Here is a 9,717-nt window from a genome sequence, read left to right as displayed (position 1 = left end):
TAAAAATCAACTCGACAAGCCTTATCGCTTTGATGTGACATGTCTATCTAATTATTGTTCAATTTTTATTGTATTGATATATTTTTAGCTAATTTTATGTTTTATATTCTTTACTTTTTATCTGCAAAAGTGATTGGTATGACCCATTCACTTGGTTTGACATTATTCATGGAACTTTATTTACATTGTAATGTGCATAGATTTTCATGGGCCCAAAAGAAAGAATGAAGCCAAAAACCTAGATAAAATATTGACATGTATTTCTCTAGAGAATATGGTCTGTTGCACATTGACGTTGCTGAAGGATCAAGAAACCTTTTAATCTTGTTTAGTGTGCCCTATATTGCTTAATTAAAGATATTGTGATAATATAATTATCATACAAATTAAAATGATGTTGAATCCTACAATGGCAAGGTTGTTTACAGAAGGTCTTCCAGTAACCGACTTCTAGGTAAAATTTTTCTCTCTTGAAAAGTTATTTAAAAAAAAGCACGAGACTTCTGTTAAAATGGGATTTGGGAAGAGTAAGATGTACGTAGCCTAAACGATTCTTGAATTTGTTTTGGATTATGTTAGGTCGCAAAGGAGATCCGAAGCCAAGTTGTTACCTTGTTTGAGATCAATCACTAATAGGATAACCAGTCTGAATTTGGTGATTCTGAGCCCTCGGAGACTCCAAGACACAGTCATGAAGTGATTTGCAATTCGAGAAATTATAGTTTCAATAGTCCTGTCCAGAAACACAAGAAATTTCATTCGAGTTCATTTTCATTTGTCACGGAGCATTGTGCGGAGGAGAGGCCAGGTTGGCCCCTGCTCCGCATAGCCAATGGGTAATGAGCTTACCAAACCGACCTCCACCCGAATCTCCTTAATCCAAGGCCAGTTTTAGTTCAATTGAAATAGAAAATTCTTTGGTGGCAGAGAATCTGGACAAGCTTATCAAAACAAATTCATGCAAATGGTTCGCCTACGATGTCATTAAAACATCTACTTCTCAATTCTCTTTAGGTCTTTTGGCCTCTAATTTTCTTTGACAAGGTTTATGTGTTTCCAATTCAATTGCATTCTGTGCTTAACTTGTGGTTCGATTGCAGATAAGTTGATCGATAATGGAGGGTATAATCGTGTGTACATGGGGCTTCTTCCAGGTGGGAAGCCGGTGGCAGTGAAGGTGTTGAAGTCTAGCAAAGAGGCATGTAAGGATTTCACACAGGAAGTAGATATCATGAGCTCATTGAAGCATAAAAACATCACTCCTCTGCTTGGCATTTGTGTTGAAGACAATGAACTAATCTCTGTTTATGATTTCTTGTCTGGAGGAAATCTAGAGGAAAACCTACATGGTAAATCTTCTCTGGAGATATTCTTCTTCCCATTACTATGTAATAGGCCTGTCAACTGATTGGATTTAATCTAAAGCCGAATCCAAAATTCTGTTCAGATGATTTTTTTTATCAGATTTGTCAGAATTGGATCGATTTTGGGTTTGGATTGTTTTTATGATCAATATCGGATTCGGATTGACAGGCCTACTTAAGGATGGATGGGAAATTTATGCTAATTGGTTGATCTCTGAGGTAGGTAATAGCAAAGAAACATCTGTATTGTCATGGGAATTGAGATTCAAACCAGCTGTTGAAATTGTTGAAGCCCTAAATTACTTGCACAATGAATGTTCTCGGCCAGTCATTCACAGAGATGTCTAGTCTTCAAACATTCTTCACTCTAATGAGTTTGAACCGAAGGCGGTATTCATGACAGTTGAAAATCTATACAAATGTTTCAATCCCCAATGTATTTGCTTCAGGTGTTATAGGTCTGCGATTTGTAGATAGAATCTTCCTTTACCAACTTATTCTTCTGTTGTTTAGATTGCTTGCTTATCATTTATCCTTTTTTTTTTGTGTGTGTGTGTGTGTGTGTGTGTGTGTGTGTTTGTGGTCGTTGTTGTTGTGTTCAGGATTGACTGCTGCTTCATTTTGTTACTTGCAATTCCTTCCACCCCATATAACATGGATGGTATTTCCTTACTGTGCCAAAACATTGTTATTTTCAATTGTTTGATCTCTTTACAACTGTAGGTCTGTAATACAACTATATGGGATTAATCTGTCTGATGTATTAGAAATTTTCTTGTACCTGTTCGTTTACTATTTTGAATCTGTATTTTTGTGTTATATATGCTGTCATTCTAGTTTAGATTTCCACCTTGTGCCCTTTATATGAGTGATTTCTTTTGCGCAGATAGTAAATTATAGGGTCGAAATAAGATTTGGTTATAAGTTAGGAAACAAAACTCTTTTATTGAGAGTGTCTACCCTTCTTGAAATATTTGGTAAGGTTTAACTTCTTGTGTAAAATTGCTACAGAAGAAAGCTTCTTTATTACAATCTAAGGGGACTGTGATCAATTGAGGAAGATATAACCTAGGATCTCTTATTCGGATACAAACTCTGCCACTGCTCCTTGTATTTATTTTAAAAGAATGAGAACCGTTGAAATGAAGTCTTAGTACTTGTTTGTTTTACATGTCTTTAAAATGAGTAATTTTTTATATATTTTTTCAAATTCTTTTGAATGAATGGTTTTTGTATTGCTTTATTAGTTTCTCTCTTCTGAATGCAACAACACCCCTCTTTCCCGGCAATGCGGTTAAGGGGGGTGTGGTTTGGTAGTATTATGAATGTATATGCATCATTGCAAGCATATAATAGTCCTATGTTCTTTTATGTTTTTCCACCTCTGGCAGAGCTCCAATTTATGTAATAATTTCAGTTTAGATGATTGATTTGTGCCTTGTGGAAAACAAACTATAAAGTCTTCATTTCTCTTGAGGCCTACTAGGCTTAATCTGAATATTGTGTTCTCTTCTTCTTTCGGACTTTTACTGCCAAAGTATTTATGCAACTGTGAATTATTTTTGTTCAGATCCATGTCAATTCTGTTTTCTTGCAGCTTTTAACCACCAATCATTGAATTTGCATTTTTTTTTTGGTGCAGGCACCTAGTCAAGGAAGGGTCGCCGATCCAAATATTATGAAACACACTCTGAAAGTTTTACCTGTGAGTGTTTTTGAAGCTTAATTATAATTTGATTGTATCAACTTAATTAATGTACTTATACATTTGCATCACTTTTGCTCTCCAAAAATTCAGTTTGTTGATCTATCAATTTTCTATTTTTTTTTTTTTTTACATGGAGAGAACCTACAATATGACAACAAACAGTACACACTGCAATACTAAATCTAGGGCTGAGGCAAAAATAATGTCTAATGTATTTAGACAAGGTTCTCTGTTCTTAAACAGAGTAAATAAAAAATGAGTTTCTTAATTAGGTGAATGATCCTTGTATATTTAAAAAGTTTAGAATGTGACAATGTGAGCTAGTGTAATTTTCTAATGATTATCTTGTTCTGCAAGTCCTTGAAAAATATGTGAAGAATGGGATATCAATTACTGCACCATTCCAGGATAAGTGATGACATACCAGTTGACAAGGATACTAGCTTTGAGTTTGCAACTTGATAGGTCAATTTTTAGAAACTTTGAATTTGGAAACTTTTGAGTTTGGAAACTTTGAATATACTCAGAGCTATATACTCATTATGATTTGGGAATAGAGTGTCTTTCATGTGTGGATGTCAATTTTTTTCTTTTTTCTTTTTATTTTTTATAATTGGATGACATTTAATTTTTATGCATTTTTAGCTATCCCAACTTTGATTTTTAGCAACGAAAATGTGTTGTAAAGAAAGTTATTTGTCTTTTAGTGACCAAATATCATTGTCGTTAAAAATGTCATTAATTTGTTTTTCGCAACCAAATTGGAGCATTTTGTGACGAAGTATTAGCGACCAAATGTTTAGTCTTGTAAAATCAAATATTTTGTGACACTATAAAATTAGTCGCTAATTGTCATTTTCAGCAACATTTTCAAAAATTCGTCGCTAAAGACTTTTCTAGACACACTTTTAGTAACTTTTTTAATGACGAATTTAATTTTATCACAAAAATCATTTAGAGACCAAAATGATGGTTTTAGGGACCAAAATAATTGGTCGCTAAAAGTCTTATATGTTGTAGTGTGTATATAACAAAACCATCTCAGTCCATTCTCTCTCAGTTTATATTCTATCAATACTACTCCTACCCATTCACAAATATATTCATTCTAATTCTATCTTTTTTAGTCTTGCCACGCATTCACCTTAGCATTCTCATCTCAGCAACACTCATCTTATCTACATGTTATTTCTTAGTTGCTCAACATTTTGTCCTACACAATATTGCTAGAAATTATGCAAAAATAAAATAAAAAAGATTTTTGAATTTTAGGGTTAGATTTGTAGTGTAAGTACAATTTGACTCTTTTTTACTAGGGAATAGGATTTTTTAGTAATTTTTTGATTTTTTGACTAAAATATGATGTAAAAAAACTAGTATATTTAGGATAAATTTTTGATGTTTTACGAAAAGATGTGCAAAAAGTAGAGAGAAAATGAAATCTTTGACTTTTTAGTATAGGTTGTTGGCTTTTTGATTTTTTTTATTAACTATTTGACTTTTAAACTAAAAACTGACTTTGTCAAATGAGACCTTAGTTATAAAAAGTCAAAAGCCCACACTGAAAGCCCCCGTAACAGGTTTTAAAAGTCCATTATTTTGTATTTCAGTGGGACAAACAAAGTCCATTAAAAAGTCGGCTTTCAGAGCAAACCAAACGAAGCCTTAGCTCCAAAAAAAGATCAAGTCTCAACAGGCCTGCTCAAGCCCAGACTCTCACGGCCCAAACTTATACCCAACCCATAATAGGCCTAGCTTTTCCATTAAGAGAGTTGCGCTGATCTCAGTCCAGTAATTAAACTAAACCTCTAGGGCCATATATGTAAAATCACAGATTTGATGTCCCCATTATAAACCCTAACCCTAGCCAATCGATCTCTTTATATAATTTTCTGCAGACTCCAAACCTTTCACTCACCTCTCGCCTCTGTATTAGTCGAATTCTAGCCCAGGTCTCTCTCTCTCTCTCTTTATTTATATATATATTTAGTTTGAATTTGGATCTTCGATTTTGTGAGGAAATGAAAGAAAAGTGAGAATTTGTGTTAAAAAATTGTATTTTTAGTTTATTCACATTGTGTTTTTAGTAATTAATTTGTGAAATTCGAGATCTAAAAAGTATGGTGGTGTGATGATGATAAATGTTAATCCCAGCTCATCATAAGGCCTTGTTTTTAGAGACTAAGGCCTGAGAATAGACTCTATCCAACATCTATCTGAGCTTCATAACTTTTTTTTATGTTATTATTTTATTTTAATTTTGATTTTTGATTTTTGATTTATTACTATGACTTTTGTGATTAGAAAAACAAGGGTTTGATCTTTTTAATGTTCCCTGTGATGTTTGTAAGTCTGATGACCATGCTAATTCTGATCAATATGTGATTGAATTCTTATTTACTTGTTTTTCTGAGGGAACATCATTTTTTTGTCATTTTCAATTTTTTATTTCTCTTGAATTGAATTTTTTTTTTTTTTGCAAATTTAAATCTTATTATATAAAAATATGATTAGTCTAGCATTATTGTTAGAGATCTCCAATCTATAGTACTTAAAATTATCCTCAATCCTTTTATCAATTAGTTATCGAATTAAGATATATATATATATATATATATATATATTTTTATCAAATTGATAATTAAATTTGAGTTGATGAAAATTTATAAAAATAAAGGATTGAAGATTGAAATTTTTTCATTAAATTTTATGAAAATAGAAATTTTGGATAAGAAGGATTATTTAAAAGGATTTTGATGAAAGAACATGATTAGTTCATATCAAATCATACTTCTATTCAAATTTAAATTCTCAATTAGATGGAAAATAAGTAGTGAAGAGGTGAAGATGCTCTTCATGGTAAATTAGTAATGAATTATGTTTTATTTTATTTAATGGGTTTTAAAAATTATTAAATCATAAATAATGAATATTTTCATGCATATAAAATATTAGATTTTATTAATGTGTGTTTTTAGGGCACATGTTAAAAAGTTTAAAATGTTAACAAATATATTTAATGTTGTATCAATTTATCTTGATTATAATAAATTTTATTTTTAATAATTTTTAAATTTAAGATTTTGTTAGGCCGTCTCTAACACTGCACCAAATCTCTCTTTTTTGTGCTCCATTGGTTTCATCAAATTGAGAAAATAACAAATGTTTCACCAAATTGAGGATCTAGGATACCTTTCACCAAAACACTGCGTTGCGGATGGTATACACAGGACGACCGGTTGAACGTTCGACTAGTTGTCCTCCTAGTCATCTTGTTACTTGAACAATTCTCAGAATAGAGCAATGGTTTGGACGGTCAATAGGCTTCCAAAGTTGTTTGCTTCCGAAGCAAATTTGTCTATGCCCTTTCATCGCTCTTCGCTCTCTCTTTCTCTCTCTCTCTCTCTCTCTAATTTTGGACCCATCGTGCTTCTTCATTCATCCAATTCAAGAATTGGTAACCCAAAAATCAAGGGATTTTCATTCTAGTCTTTAATCTTGCACGGGGACGAAATATTCATCGCTCTCCGTACTCTTTGAGTCCAAGCCTTGCGTAACGTCGTTCAACCTGAGAACAGAAAGACTGTGAGCTGCCCGGCAGTTTGTTGCCGAATAAATCTTCTGACGATCAAGTTAGCACACTTGGCGAAGAAGAGAAAAGGCAGAGCATTTTTTTTAGAGAGAGAGTATGCCAAAAATGGCTTACCTCTAACGGTTACATGCTCATTTTCAAGACTAGCCATGCAGCCTCAGAGATTGTGGGCGCATTACCTCTGCTGTCTTTCTCTGGATAGGCGGCTATGCTCCCCTCTACATTTGTTACATGTGTAGAGATCAAAACCTCCAAACAGTGTTTGTCGCACTGCCAAACGGTATTGATGCATACCAGTAGTAGATTCTCTTCTTTTTATAATTGGTCCACGTGGAATATTGAATCGAGCTATTACTTGGTGAAACATAAACACTATGAGGGACAGGCACTGCCGAGCAAAACCAAACCGGTTTACCCGAACTGACTAGATGCGGGGCGTGCCGTTCGGCATCTCGGCCTCACACAGCGATTTCGTGGGCCATCTCAGTCCCCATATCAGTCCGAACCATCCATAGCTCGGCCCAACACATCCGTGTAGACCTAATCAAATATCTGGTTCCGCGTGATCCTAACTCGGCTAAACACCTGCATGCCTCCATAATCCGGGCGACCCCCAGCCCGGCCCAACGTAATGGGCCGAAGCGCTGTGTTGGTGCAATTCGGCCAGGCACAACATCTTTGGCCCTCCCATGGCCCAACACCATATTCCCTGTTGCCGTATCTCGGCCCACTTGTTCGGCAAAAATCACTCTCTCAAACTTATTATTTCTCATCTGCCATTTTTCTCTTCAACAAAGGTAGTATACTCCCGGATGAGATATTCCAAGCCATCAGCAAGCTCATGAACTAAATCCTCAGACATTCCTAATGGAATTTCAAAGAATGAATCCACTGTTTCTTTGGCAACTTTCATTATCTCCCCCACTGATTGTGCATATGGCTCTGTTTTGGATTTTAGGTTCCATGTCTGCCAACACAAATTTCAATTCTGTTACTCTCAAAAACTACTTTCAATATCATATCTTTGTAAAAATTGATTTCCTTTCTTTCATGTGTTCTGATCTTGCAGAAAAATGTGTATCAATTTTTTTGAAGGAAGCATTTTTCATCAGTATATTTTATTTTCCATACATTTCCTTTTAACTCATTTTTCTCAAGAAATTTTTCCTGTAAATTTTCCTTGCAACTTAATAGAGTTGCCTAAATCTAGCATAAACAAATCAAAAAACATACCTCAGTTTCTTTTGCTCTTTGGAGACACTCTTTCCCTTTCTTCAACCTCTCTTGAATCCACTCTTTCAACAAATTCAATATAATTGAATCAACTTCATAAAGAAGCATGTCTTTCACAATAGTCTTGCCACCATGTTCACAATCTACAGAGTCTTCAACCACCATTTGCACCAGAAACTTCTCAAGCTTTCATTTATATCAATTTATTCTCTTGATTAAAAAATGTTACTTTTTGTCAACTTAATCTGATGGCTTGAAGCATCTTATTTGGGAGTACACTATCTTTGTTCGGAATTTTTTTTTTTCATTTTCTCTTGCCAGTCAACCGGCCGATCGACTCCCCGGATGACATGTGTTTTGATGACAGTTACAAATTCACTGTTGGGGTGACTGATATCATTAGGAATTTCGTCATTTTTTTACTCAAATTTGATAAAATATTTGGTAAACCGTTGGAAATGCTCTTAATGTGTATTTTTATAGTATTTGAAGAGTTGAAAAAGATTATACATTATTTACAAAAATGTATGCAACACAAGTATATAATCTTTTTATAGTCTTTTTAATATCCTTTAAAAGGATGCACATTAATATGTCTTTTAATTTATATACAAAATTTTTATTTTTTTGCATAAAAACAAGGGACAATTGCAAAGAAAATGGTTAAACTCAAAACAATTGCAAAAAAGTGGAAAAGAAGTGCAAATACAAGACTTAATTGCACAATTTAATACATAAATTACTTGTATTTCCATGATATTGTAATTATTTTGTGTTTATATTATATTTTGCAATTCTCCCTAAAAATAATAATTATTTAGGATTTAACAAATTTTAACAATCATTTAATAAAATAAAATGAAATAGGCAAATTTAACGAAATCTGTAAAAATATTAATTGTGAAGAATGGTATATGGGTGTCCTTGGAATATAAAAGCATTGAAGAACAATTTTAAAATATTTTTTTATTAATTTTATTTTTTAAAATTTTTTTGTAAATTTTAAAATATTTTTATACAAATTTTAATATTAAACAATGTTTTAGGGACAAATCATTTAATATGTCAATATTTGAATTGTTCTTTTGACATTGTTTAATATTGGAATTTGTATAAAAAAAAAAATTTTCAAATTTATGAAAATGCTACAAAAAAAAATAATAATAATAGTGGAAAGTATTTTAGTAAAATAAAGATAAATTGATACAACCTTGAATACATTTGAACAAAAATTTTGTTAATGTGTGTTCCTAAAAAACATGTTAAGATAGGGTTTGGAAATTTTGCTGCATATAGGGGTGTCTGCAGCTCAGTTTGGGACGATTTGTGATTCAGTTTGGACCCGTCCGTGGTTCGGCTTGGGACGATTTGCAATGCAGTTTTGGTGAAAAGTCAACCCGTAACTGCCGCAGTGCAGTTCGTGAGGATAAGGTTCGCGGATGTACGGGCGGTTTGCGGATTGATCTTTTTTTCAAAAATTTATTTTTAAGTCTTTTTTTTTTTCCCCCAGTTTGTCAATATTTATTTTGGACCATTTTCCTCTCATTTTCTAAAATGCTCCAACATTAATAATTAATGAATTAAAACTTATAAAAAAACCTTATAAAATAAAAATCACAACAAATTCAATTCGTAATCCAAACAAATCATTCAAAATTCTACATTCATCATTCCTGACTCAAATAAAAAAAATCCTACATTCATAATTTTTAACCCAAATAAAAACATAAAAATAAAAAAAAAGTAATTCTTCATTAACTTATATTTATCCAAAATACAATAAAAAAAAATAAAACAATAAAAAATCATTAACTTACATT

General features: G+C 32.6%; 3 non-coding genes across 3 annotated transcripts; all 3 read left to right on the top strand.

The window, feature by feature from the left end:
• Positions 1-1,028: 1,028 nt before the first annotated feature.
• On the top strand, positions 1,029-3,161 carry LOC114284968 (uncharacterized). Its single transcript, XR_014328924.1, has 4 exons — positions 1,029-1,349; positions 1,588-1,822; positions 1,967-2,025; positions 3,007-3,161. It is a non-coding gene; the product is annotated as an uncharacterized LOC114284968 (transcript).
• Positions 3,162-5,191: 2,030 nt separating this feature from the next.
• On the top strand, positions 5,192-5,300 carry LOC114285539 (small nucleolar RNA snoR69Y). Its single transcript, XR_003637261.2, has one exon. It is a non-coding gene; the product is annotated as a small nucleolar RNA snoR69Y (small nucleolar RNA).
• A 102-nt stretch (positions 5,301-5,402) lies between these two features.
• Positions 5,403-5,492, top strand: LOC114285544 (small nucleolar RNA snoR53Y). The gene has a single exon (XR_003637265.2). It is a non-coding gene; the product is annotated as a small nucleolar RNA snoR53Y (small nucleolar RNA).
• Positions 5,493-9,717: the final 4,225 nt, after the last annotated feature.

Source organism: Camellia sinensis, chromosome 5, assembly GCF_055761805.1.
Source record: "Camellia sinensis isolate YWXY chromosome 5, ASM5576180v1, whole genome shotgun sequence".
Lineage (NCBI taxonomy): Eukaryota > Viridiplantae > Streptophyta > Magnoliopsida > Ericales > Theaceae > Camellia > Camellia sinensis.
The sequence above is the reverse complement of the archived record's forward strand: the minus strand, read 5'-3'. Positions and strand labels throughout refer to the sequence as shown.